Below are 12,732 nucleotides of genomic sequence, written 5' to 3' on the forward strand. Positions count from 1 at the left end.
GCTTGATGGGGATAGCATTGAATATATAAATTACTTTTAGCAACATAAAATGGCCATTTTCATGATATTGATTCTTCCTAATCATGAGCATGGAATGTTTTTCCATTTGTTTGTGTCCTCTCTGATTTCCTTGAGCAGTGGTTTTTAGTTTTCCTTGAAGAGGTCCTTCACATCCCTTGTTGGTTGTATTCCTAGGTATTTTATTGTCTTTGTAGCAATTGTGAATGGGAGCTTGCTCATATTGCCCATTGATGATAGATGGGATAAAGAAAATATGGCACATACACACCATAGAATACTATGCAGCCATAAAAAAGGATGAATTCATGTCCTTTGCATGGCCATGGATGAAGCTGGAAACCATCATTCTCAGCAAACTGACACAACAACAGAAAACCAAACACCGCATATTCTCAATCATAAGTGAGTTTTGAATAATGAGAACACATCAACACAGGGAGGGGAACATCACACACCAGGGCCTGTTGGGGGTGGGAAGCCTAGAGGCAGAATAAGAGGGGGTGGGGGGATTGGGGAGGGATAACATTAGGAGAAGTACCTAATGTAGATGATGGGGTGATGGATGCAGCAAACCACCATGGCGTGTATATACCCATGTAACGGTCCTGCAAGATCTGCACAGTACCCCAGATCTTAAAGTAAAAAACAACCAAAATTTAAAAAACAAACAAAAAAAAGAAAATATTTTATTGCTTTGGTAACTATTATTTGTAGAGTATTATTAATTATTGAGTTTTATTAATTTTTATTTATTAGCATTATTAAGTTGCTGGCACCATTCTAAGGACTGGCGATACAGTAGTGAATAAACAGACAAAAATGTACACCCTCATAGAGCTTATATTTTAGTGACAGTGGCTAATCTAATTCCATACTCAGTGGGGAAAAAAGTCATTGAGCAGAGGAGGGATGTGATCTGCCCTTGTCTTTTCAAAGTCCACATTGACACTTTATGGCTATATAGAGAATAGACTGTGATAGGCTAAATTTGAAACAGAGATATCAGTTAGGAGTTTGTTGTAATGTTCTATGTGACAGATGATTGTGGCTTGAACACAGTCATGAGGCATTGAAGACGAGAGCTTCAATGCCTCACCATTAAAGCATAGAGACTAATTGCTGCAGATTCTAGAATTATCTGAAGGAAAAACTAATAGCATTTGTTGATTAGGTGGATATGGGTGTCAACACATTTACTGAAGAGGTTCATATAAATTTGGGAGTCTGTCTGATAGATGAAAATAAAAGGTGACCACTCTTAGATTACATTTTAGGGCCACTTTCAGTGTGAAGGCAATAACATCTGGAATATTGCATCTATTTATGGATATCATAATTTTAAAGGATTATAGACCAATTGCTCAGAGGCATGTCTTCATGATAGTGAAAGACATTGAAATCATATCATATCATATGAGGCACACTTTTAGGAGCAGTTGATTTTTAATCTAATGACTACAAGAGTCAGTTGAGAAGTAATAGTTTTCAAGTACATTGTGTCATGTGGAAGAAAGATTAAGCTTTTAGAAATGGTCCTCAAGGGACAAAAATATTATTTGATGAGTATAAGTCAGAGGCATATGGATTTTACTCATTATATATCTGAATTGTTAATATCAGTCCTGGTCTAAATGTAATCCATGTACTGGGACACAGAATTCTTCTTTATTCATATTATTCAAGCGCAGCATAGAGGACAGCATGATTGGGATATTATGGAAAATTTTAATGTCAGTTGAGTGACCCTCCCAATTTGAAGGTGCAGATAATTCTAAAGTTGTTTGATAACTCTGCTTTGATACGTAGAATGCTTATAGTCGGCTATGAGGATAAACAGGAGCATTTTGGAAGTTACTTATCTTGACAAATTCTAGATAATCATTCTAAATTACCTTTTAATTGCTTTAAAAAGTAGAACTAGCAGTAAAATTTTTTCAGGTAGTATTTATTATGCTTTGCTACAAATATTTGTTTTCTCAAATGTTTGCTTCTCCCCATCCCAATATAACAAGCTTATCTAAAGTAAGCCTTCTTTTAAATGTACTGTTTAAGACAACATTTTGCCTCCAAACAAGAAGAGTAGTGATAATTCCTAGTATGTTGAATTTGTCTCACTTAAATTGAAATGAAAATACCTACAGACATGTTTTCTTTTATTTTTTTCAAATTAGTTGGATCCAATTACAATATTTATTAATTATGACAATGGAACTGATACAGTAATTATCTAAGACAAACTGTTTTGCAAACCAAATTTTAGATATTGATTTTATGAAGTACTTAAATATGCCATCTGATATTGAAATGTTAAAAGTTCCTATCAAATTGCAAAAATATTTGAAATGTACTGTGTCACATACAATTAACATATTATTATGTAAATATTAACATTAAAATTTGATAGCTATGTATGACAATTATATTTCAAAAAGTAGCATGCCTTTATTTTGGAAAAGAAGTTGATAAAAGGCTGCATTTATATAGAAAATGCCTAGTTTTTGTAGGTTTATGCTTTATGGCTCAAATAATTTTAAGGTGCCAATTTATTCATTCTCTGAAACTGAAAATTCTGTTATTTGACTGCCTTTCAAAGTTCTCACTTAGTTCTAACAATGATCAAGAAAACCATCGGCCTGAAACACTACTTGCTGACTTCAAGTGTTCTATGTGCTTTGCTTTGCCTAGTATTCCTGTTTGAAACGTTATGAGACTCCAGGTTCCAAGCTTTTCTCCCTTGCATCCTATTTTTTTATGCTGTTGTTGTTAATAAGCCCTCCTCTGGGGATATAGTAAAGCTAAGGCATTTCAACTGTTTACATTTGAAGAAGCAATATATCCCCTAACAGAAACTATCCCTAATGGTTAAAGATTCCAGTATGTTGAAGGAGAAAAGAAGGCTTAACTATGGAGATGTTTTATGACTGCAGATGTGTTTTGTTGAGAACTGGATTCATGAGGCTTGAAGGAGAAAGAGAGGAAGTAAAATGTGAGAAAATGGGGAAGAAATGAGGGAAGTGGAAATTCTGTCTATTTATATGATGGGTTGATTTATTGTTGGGGCAAAGATTACAGGCCCTAATTTTAATCTGATCGCACTTTGTCCTGGAAGACATAGTGAGCCACCAACTATTACAGAGGTTCTCAGAAAGGAGTAAACTATTTTTTAGGGTTACTGTGTTGAAAGGGCAAAGTCAGAGCACAGGTGATAAGTCGTATCTTCTTTCGAAAACACACTGCTTGTTTCTGAGAAACATTAATTATCTCCTTTTCCATTTACTTCTTTCTTACATAACTTAAAAATAAGCCAGTTTATCTTATACTGTAATTTTGAAAAACCTCTCTTCCCTCTATCATAGAAGTCTGAGGCACTCAAATGTTCAAGGCATAGACAGGAAATAGAACAAGGATTGGATGGGAAGGAACTATTTTTTTTAGGGTAGGAAAATTGGGCTGGCAGATATGAAGAAAATGTTTAAATAAAAAAATAGGGCACTAAAAAAAGAAGACAAAATTTATACTTTCTTACTTTCTAAGTCTCCTTTGTAAAACAGAAACAAATATTTGTTTGAAACAATGTTATAAAACTCTATTGTTCTGATCTTTTATGGTGTTCTTTTGAAATTCACAGGATCCTTTGAGTCCGTAGAAGAAGTCTGATCCATAGAAGACAAGGGAACATCTTCCTAATTTTTAGTATTTTGGGGGGGATTGCTCCTTTTTTTATCTGTTGCAGTTTATGTTTAGCTGGCATTTTTACTGACATAATTGTATCTTAAATTAATTGTAAGGAATAATGTACAGAGACTCAGCACTTGGTTTACCCCAATGTTACTTTTTTTTTTTTCTTTTACTTTTCGAGATGGAGTCTCGCTTTGTTGTCCAGGCTGGAGTGCAGTAGCACGATCTGGACACACTGCAACCTCTGCCTCCCAGGTTCAAGCAATCCTCCCACCTAAGCTTCCCAAGTAGCTGGGATTACAAGCGTATGCCACTACACCCAGCTAAATTTTGTGTTTTAGTAGAGACAGAGTTTCACCATATCGACTAGACTGTTCTCAAACTCCTGATCTCAAGTGATCCACCTGCCTTGGATTCCCAAAGTGCTGGGATTACAGGCGGGAGCCAACACACCTGTCCACAATGTTGTCAGTTTGTAAAATTGTAGTACAATATAAAAACTAGGATATTTACATTGACAAATCCACCCATGCAATTCACTTCCTTAGCTTTCCTTGTATTTGTGTGTGTGTGTATTAATTCTATATGAACGTATCTTATCTAGGTTTGTGTATCCACTGCCACAGTTAAGGAACTGAACAGTATCAGCACCTCCAGCATCCTTCCTGCTGCCCTCTTACAAACATACCTACCTCCCTCCATCCTATCCCATCCCTGATTAAACATTGACAACTACTACTGTATTCTCCATTTCTAATGCTTTGTCATTTCAATATGGTATATAAATGGAATCATACAATATAATCTTTACAGATTGGCTTTTTTTCCACTCAAAATAATCCCTGGAGATTCATCGAAGTCTTTGCATGCTACGTGTATGAATAGTTTGCTCCTTTTTATTGCTGTGCAGTGTTCTATTGTATGGATGTACAAGTGTTTAACCTTTCACCTGCTGAAGAACTTCTAGGCTGTTTATAGTTTTGTGCCATTACAAATAAAGCTGCTATATGTATTCAGGTACAAGTTTTTGTGTACACATAAATTTCTATTTCTCAGTGATAAGTGCCAGTGTAATATTTAAGTCATGTGGTAACCATATATTTAATTTAAGAAACTATCATATTACTTTTTAGAATGGTTATACCATTTGCATTACCAACAACAATGTAGGAGTGACCCAGTTTCTCTTTATCTTCAATAAAATTTGGTGTCACCATTTTTGATTTGCTTCATTCTGATTAGTTTGTACTATTAAGAATTGTTTATTGTGGTTTTAATTTGCATTTCACTAATGGCTAACTGTAATAATAACATCTTTTCATATGCTTATTTGACATTTATATATTCTTTACAGTGAAATATATGTTCATGTCTTTTGTCTATTTTCCTGTGGATTTTAACTGTTGAATCTTGATAATTCTTTATGCATTCTATATACTAGTCACTTGTCAGCTATGTGACTGAATTTACTTTCCAATTTGTACCTTGTGTTTTCAGGTTTTAATAATTTTGTGCAGCAGAAAATAATTTTGATCAGATCCAATTTGTTAAGTTTTTATTTTATGGATCATGCTTTTTGTGTTGTCTTTAAAAATTTTGCTGAAAAACCCTGAAGATTTTCTTTTTTCTAAAAGTTTTGTGATTTTAATTTTTACATTTCAGATCATAATCCATTCTGAGTTTTTGTATAAGTTGTGAGGTTTAAGTCAGAGGTCAAAGTCTTTTTTTTTTTTTTTACATAGACTCATACATGGATGTTCCAGCACCATTATTGAAAAGGCAGTCTTTTCTTCGCTGAACTGATGTTTGCCTTTATAAAAATATCAGTTGAGAATATATTTCTGGGTTCTCAATTCTGTTATACAAACTTTTGTTTATTCTTCTTCCAGAAGCACACTGTCTTTATTATTATAGCTAGAGAGGAGACCTTAATTAGTAAGCAAAACAATTGCTACATTTTATTATTATTTCAAGATTATTAGAGTTATTCTAGTATCTTTAATTTTTCATATAAATTTTATATTTTTCTATGTCTAGAAGAACTTTTGTAGGGAGTTTTGTAAGTGCTAATTAAATCAATAAGTTAATTTGAGGAGAATCTTTCTTATTGAGTACCCCAATTCATGAATCTTAGATATTACGAATGTTATGTATTATGAAACTTAGATAAGTTTCATAATATTATCTAAGTATTATGAAACTTAGATATTATGAACCATGCATCAAAGAAAACTTGAATAGAGAGATATAACAGGTTGGTTATATAACAGGTTTGTTATATCTATTTATGCTTTATTTGATGTCATTCATTAGCATTTAATAATTTTATTATACATAGCCTGTACATAATTCATGAAATGTATACCTATGTTTTTCATTATGTTTGGAGTAATTGTAAATGGTATTGTGCTTTAAATTGCTGTTTTTCTCATGCTCATTATGAGTATGTAGAAATGCAGTTGAACTTTGCACATTAATTTCATATTCTGAAGGCCAGTTGCTGTGGCTCTTCCCTGTAATCCCAGAACTTTGGGAGGCCGAGGCAGGCAGATCACCTGAAGTCAGGAGTTTGAGACTAGCCTAGCTAATATGGTGAAATACCGTTTCTATTAAAAATACAAAAATTAGCTGGGTGTGGTGGCATGCATCTGTAATCCCAGCTACTCGGGAGGCTGAGGCAGGAGAATCGCTTGAACCAGGGAGACGGAGGTTGCAGTGAGCTGAGATCACGCCATTGCACCCCAGCCTTGGGGACAAGAGTGAAACTCCATCTCAAGTAATAATAATAATTTTATATTCTGTGATCTTGTTCTAGGAGTATTTTTGTAGATTCCTTGTGGTTTTCTATGTAAACAATCATGGCATGTGTCACTATATAGTTTTATTTCATTCTTTTGAATTGTTATGCCTTTTATTTCTTTTTGGCCCTATTTCAGTGACTACAACTTCAGTATTATATTAAAAAAGAGTGTTGAGAGTTGACATATTTGCCTTGTTCCCAATTTTAAAGGGACAGCATTTCCACTTTCACTATTAAGTATATTTTAGTGGTAGGGTTTTAATGCTTTTGTCAGGTTGAGGATTTATCATGAATGAGTGTTAGATTGGTTGAGAATATTGTACAATATTCTCTATCCTTGCGTAAGTATTCAATTATCTGATTTTAACTCTAAGATCTCAGTCCTACTGATGGTGAGTGGGGCACCCTTCTTTCTGTCCTGACTACGAGGCTCTGGGAATGTTAGGGCCACTGAATTTTCATTTAAGTTTAATGTGAAAGTGCCTAGGAATGAAAAGGAAGCTTCAAAAATACTGTAAGGTTTTGGGACTTTTTTTTTGAACTTTTTGGAAAAAGTTACTATTTACCAGGAACTTGTCAAATATTTATTTTCATCGTTGCACACTTCTTCATTTTTGGATAGGAAATAAAACCTTCTCTTATTTCTACCCACTAAAGGCTACCCAAATTTGTCAATAGGAGCTTTGGCTGAAGAGTTACATAGCTTAGGTCAGTTAACACATCGCTTTGCAGAGCTGGATCTGTGAATTACTTGGTGTGTAATGCTCCACTGATCTCAATTCTTGTGAAAAGCCAGAGGAAGGGGTTCTTTTGAATTGTTGAATTCCAAACACAGAAGCAACTAAGAACAAATCCCTGAGCAACATCTATCCATGGATAAACTGGCAATAAAATTTGAAAAGAAGGAAGTTTGTTTGCCACTATAAGGAAGCTTGTTTGCAGTTCCCTCAGAACCCTGGTAAGAGGGTTGATGCAGCACTGAAAACGCTTTGCATGCTACATCAGTTTGTCTCTAAATGTGATCAACAGCAAGTGAATCTATATGTAGTCACAGTAAAGACTGAGAGGAAGGAGCATTGGGAACACACATGTTGAGTGACAGAATTATGCATATTTCCTAATGCACAAGTCATGCCCTCCTCTTTCTCCTTTTAGTCTACCTCCTCCTCTCTTGCTCTCAAAAGGGATGTATTGAATCATAGTGCTTTACTAAGCAGAAGACATTGTGCTTCAGATTAGATCTGTAGCTACTTTTGGGTAAATTATCTTAATATCCAGCCTAAGATACTCTATTTTAAAGTAAACCCAACACTTTTGGTGGAAAACCTTAGTCATTTCACAGATTTAATGTTTATTCATAAGAAAACCAAAAATAATTGGTTTCATCATTCATCCAGCAAATATGTATTGAGTACTTATTATGAGTATGATTTATGACTGAACAAAATTGAGCTATTAACCAACCTTGTCAATAATGTCTTTAAAATAAAAACCTCAATTCTAAATGGTGTCTCTTTAAGAAAAAAAATTATTGCTATTGAGTGTATTTGAAAAAAGGTTTTTCTGGTTGAGCATTTTGGAAGTTTGACTAGCTTTTTTCTTTGAGTAAACTTTTTCTATTTACATCACTGTGAATAACTATATGATCTCAGCTTATCCTTGAATTTATCTAGTGTCTTTAAATCCACTAGAATGAACTTGACCAATGACCATGGTTAAAAAAGAAGTGTGATGGCAACATCTTAGAATAGAATCATTCACTTAACAACTTCCTTCCACTAATCTATTTCTATCTGGTCCGTGGCCACATATAGTTCCTGATTTCTTTCTTTAAACTCTTCTTCATCTTGAGTTTTGTAACAAATGCAGTATATTTATATCTTTCTCAGATTGTCAGCATTATTTTCAACATTTCACTTGATAAAATATTTAGTTTGTGAGTTTTGTGTTTAGCATTTATTTTAACCAATTTTTATATGCTATTGTAGTGTAAAGATCACAAGGCTTATCAACCAAGAAATATAAATAAGTTTATGTTAATGTTACTATGGAAAGTTCCCTGACCTGTTATCTCCTACCTGTCCAACTGCAGGATTTCAGCCCACTGAAAAGTCTCTCTAGGTATTGCTGAGACCCTTCAGAGGGTTTTTCACATTTGTTCAGTACTGATTCTCCCATGTCTCCACTGTTGATGATTACGTCAACTTATCTTTCATCATATCTGCTATATTTGCCATGATTGAGGCATCTCAGTGCAGCCTAAAACAAGCCAGAATGTAAAAGGCATTACTTTTCTTTCTATCATTAAAATGATCTTTATGAAGAAAATAGACTCAAAAGGCTACATTTTGTATAATTTAGATTATATGACATTTTAGAAAAGGCAAAATTATAGGGACAAAAAAAATCAAACAGATAAATATTGACCAGTGGCTTGAGGTGACAAGAGGGTTATGTAAAATGGATCACATAGGACATTTTTAGGGTTGTGGAACTGTATTTTCATTGTGGTTGTGCAATTTATGTATTTGTCAAAACCCATAGAACTGTATAATATAAGCCATCTATGCAACTGTGTGTAAATTTCATCTCATTAAAAATATCTTTCATAAAAACATTTCCTTTAATTTCTGCCTACCTCTATAGAAGAGTACAAATAACCACTGTAGCTGAATTGGATATTGAGGGAAAGGAACACATTGTAGTCTCTTCCTCTTTCTTTTGGCTTCACCAGGTATATATTCTTCCTACTGCTTAAGCCAAAACAGAATACTTTAGGTAAAATTCTTCATGAAGTAGACTCTAGGGCCTAATGATTTCAATTCTGTATATACATTAAAACAAATATATAAATTTTCTTAAATTCAACTAAAAAGAACCCTATATTCATTGCAAAGTTGTTCTCTAACAATGTTAAACTTTTAATCAGTGGATTGTATAATAAAAAACATATTTGATTGACTCAATGTATGATTCATGCTAGCAATGAGTTTTGCACAGACGGATAGTCAAAAACTAAATAAATGCTTATATGGTACAAAACATATCTGCTGTCTTTTTAAATTTAATTTTTAATTTTTATTTTTTGTGGATACATAGTAGGTTTATATATTTATGGGTTACATATGACATTTTTAAACAGACATGCAATGCATAATAACTAAATCAGAGAAAATGGGGTACCCATCATCGAAGCATTTATCATTTGTGTTACATAAACAACTCAGTTATTATCTTTTAGTTATTTTAGAATGTACAATTAAATTATTTTTTACTATACTCACCCTGTTGTGGTAGCAAATACTAGGCCTTATTAATTCTTTCTCTTTTTTGTACCCATCAATCACCCCCACTTTCACCCCCCAATCAGCTACTCTTCCCAGCCTCTAGTAATCATCCTTTTACTCTCCATCTCCATGAATTCAATTGTTTTTATTTGTAGCTCCCACAAACAAGTGAGAATATGTGAAATTTGTCTTTCTGTACCTGGCTTATTTCACTTTTTAACATAATGACCTACAGTTCTATTCATGTTGTTGCAAGTGACAGGATCTCATTCTCTTTAATGGCTAAATAGTACTCCATTGTGTATAAGTTTCACATTTTTTAATCCATTTATCTGTTGATGGACACAAGTTGCCTTCAAATTATTGCTGTTGAGAAAAGTATTACAATAAGCATGGGAGTAGGAATATCTCTTTGAAATGCTCATTAGGATACACTTTTTGGTACATAACTATGAGTTGTATTGCTGGATCATATAGTAACTCTATTTTTAGTTTTTTGAGGAGCCTCCAAACTATTCTTCACAGTTATTGTACTGATTTACATTCCCACCAACATTGTATCAAGGTTCTCTTTTCTTCACATCCTTGCCAGCATCTTTTATTGCCTGTCTTTTGGATAAAAGCCATTTTAACTAGGATAATATAATAACTTTTTATAGTTTTGATGATGATCAATAATGTAGAGCAACTTTTCATATACCTGTGTTGTTTGTATGCCTTCTTTTAAGAAATGTCTGTTCAGATCTTCTGCCCCTTGTTAAATTAGATTATTATTATTATTTTTTTTCTATGTGAGTTCTTTATATATTCTGGTTATTAATCAGTTGTCAGGGTGGTAGTTTGCAAACATTTTCTTCTATTCTGTGGGTTATCTTTTCACTTTGTTGATTGCTTCCTTTGTTGTACAGAAGTTTGTTATTTGATTTTATTTTTAACTTGATGTGATCCCATTTGTCCATTTTCACTTTGCCTGTGCATGTGGGGTATTACTCAAGAAATCTTTGCCCACTCTGATATCCTCAAGAGTTTCCCAGATGTTTCCTTTTAGTAGTTTCATAGTTTCTGATCTTAGATTTAAGTCTTTTAATCAGTTTTGAATTGATTTTTGTATATAGCAAGAGATAGAGGTTTAGTTTCATTCTTCCGCATATGGGTATCAAATTTTACCAACACCCTATATTGAAGAGACTGTCTCCAAGGTACGTTCTTGGCAACTTTCTAAAAAATGAGTTCAATGTAGATGTCTAAGTTTATGTCCGCATTTTCTGTTCTATTCCACCAGGCTATGTGTCTGTTTTTAAGCCATTGCCATGCCATTTTGCTACTACAGCTCTGTATTATAATTTGAAGTCAGGTGATGTGTTTCCTCCAGTTTTCTTCTTTTTGCTTAGGATAGCTTTGGCTATTATGGGACTTTTGTGTACTGATTTCTATCTAGAAGATCTGCTCAATGCTGAAAGTGAGATGCTGAAGTCTCCAGCTATTATTGTGTTGGGATCTATCTCTTTCATTAGTTCTAATAATATTTTCTTTATGTCTCCAGGTGTTCCAGTATTGGTTAATTATATATTTACAATTGTTAATCCTCTTGCTGAACTGATTCCTTTATCATTACGTAATGACTTTTTTGTGTATTTTTACAGTTTTTGTCTTGAAATCGATTTTATCTGATGTAAGTGTAGCTACTGCTGCTCTTTTTTGTTTCAATTGGTATAAAATGGCTTTTCTCTATTCCTTTATTTTCAGTCTATGTGTGTCTTTATAGGTGATGAGTGTTTCCTGCAGGCAAAAGATTATTGGGTCTTGTGTTTTTAATCCATTCAGCCACTCTATGTCTTTTAATTGGAGAGTTTAGACCATTTCCTTTCAATGTTATTATTGATAAGTAAGAACTTACACTTGCTATTCTCTTATTTTTTTTGTGGTTGTTTTGTGATCTTCTCTTTCTTCTTACCTGTTTTCCCTTTGGAGAAAGTAATTTTGCCGGGTGGTATGTTTAGTTTCTTTTTATTTTTTTGTCTATCCATTGCATGTTTTTTGAGATTACCACAAAGCTTCCAAATACTAACTTATAGGCCATTATTTTAAGCTGATAACAACTTAACACTGGCTGCATAAACAAACAAGCAAAAGGAGAACTAATAAAAACTCTACACTTTAACTTCACCCTCCACTTTTTAATGTTTTGTTGTTTCTATTTATATCATATTGTACTATCTATGTCTTGAACAGTTTTTCAGTTATTGTTCTTGATTGGTGCATCTTTTAGTCTTCCTACTTAATACAGTTTACACACCACAGTTACAGTGTTATAATATTCTGTTTTTCTGTGTACTTATTATTGCCAGTGAGTTTTGTACTTTCAGAAAATTTCTTATTACTTACTAATGTTTCTCCTTTCTGAATGAAGAACTCCTTTAGCATACTTTTGTAGAATAGGTGTGATATTGATTAAATCCCTCAGATTTTTTTTTTCTTTCTAAAAAGGTCTTTATGTCTTCTTTATGTTTGAAGAATATTTTCACCCGATATATGATTCCAAGATAAAGTTTTTTCCTTCAGCAATTTAACTATGTCATGCTACTCTCTCCTAACCTGTAAGAGTTTCACAGAAAAGTCTGTTGCCAGATGTAGTGGAGATATTGAATGCCATTTGTTTATTTTCTCTCGCTGCTTTTAGGCTTCTTTTTTCTTTGACATTTAGGAGTTTATTAAATGCCTTGTGGTAGTCTTCTTAGGGTTAAATCTGCTTTCTGACCTATAAGCTCTTTGTATTTGGATATTAATATCTTTCCCTAGATATTAATATCCTAATCTGATATTGTCATTTTGAATGTCCTTTCTACCCCTAGCACTTTTTCTACCTCAATTTTAAGGCCTTTTGAATATACTTTCTAACGCTATCTCTTTCTCTACCTCCTTTTTAAGGCTAATAATTCTTAGATT

The sequence above is a fragment of the Cebus imitator genome, unplaced genomic scaffold, assembly GCF_001604975.1.
Source record: "Cebus imitator isolate Cc_AM_T3 unplaced genomic scaffold, Cebus_imitator-1.0 Scaffold46, whole genome shotgun sequence".
NCBI classification, from domain to species: Eukaryota; Metazoa; Chordata; class Mammalia; order Primates; family Cebidae; genus Cebus; species Cebus imitator.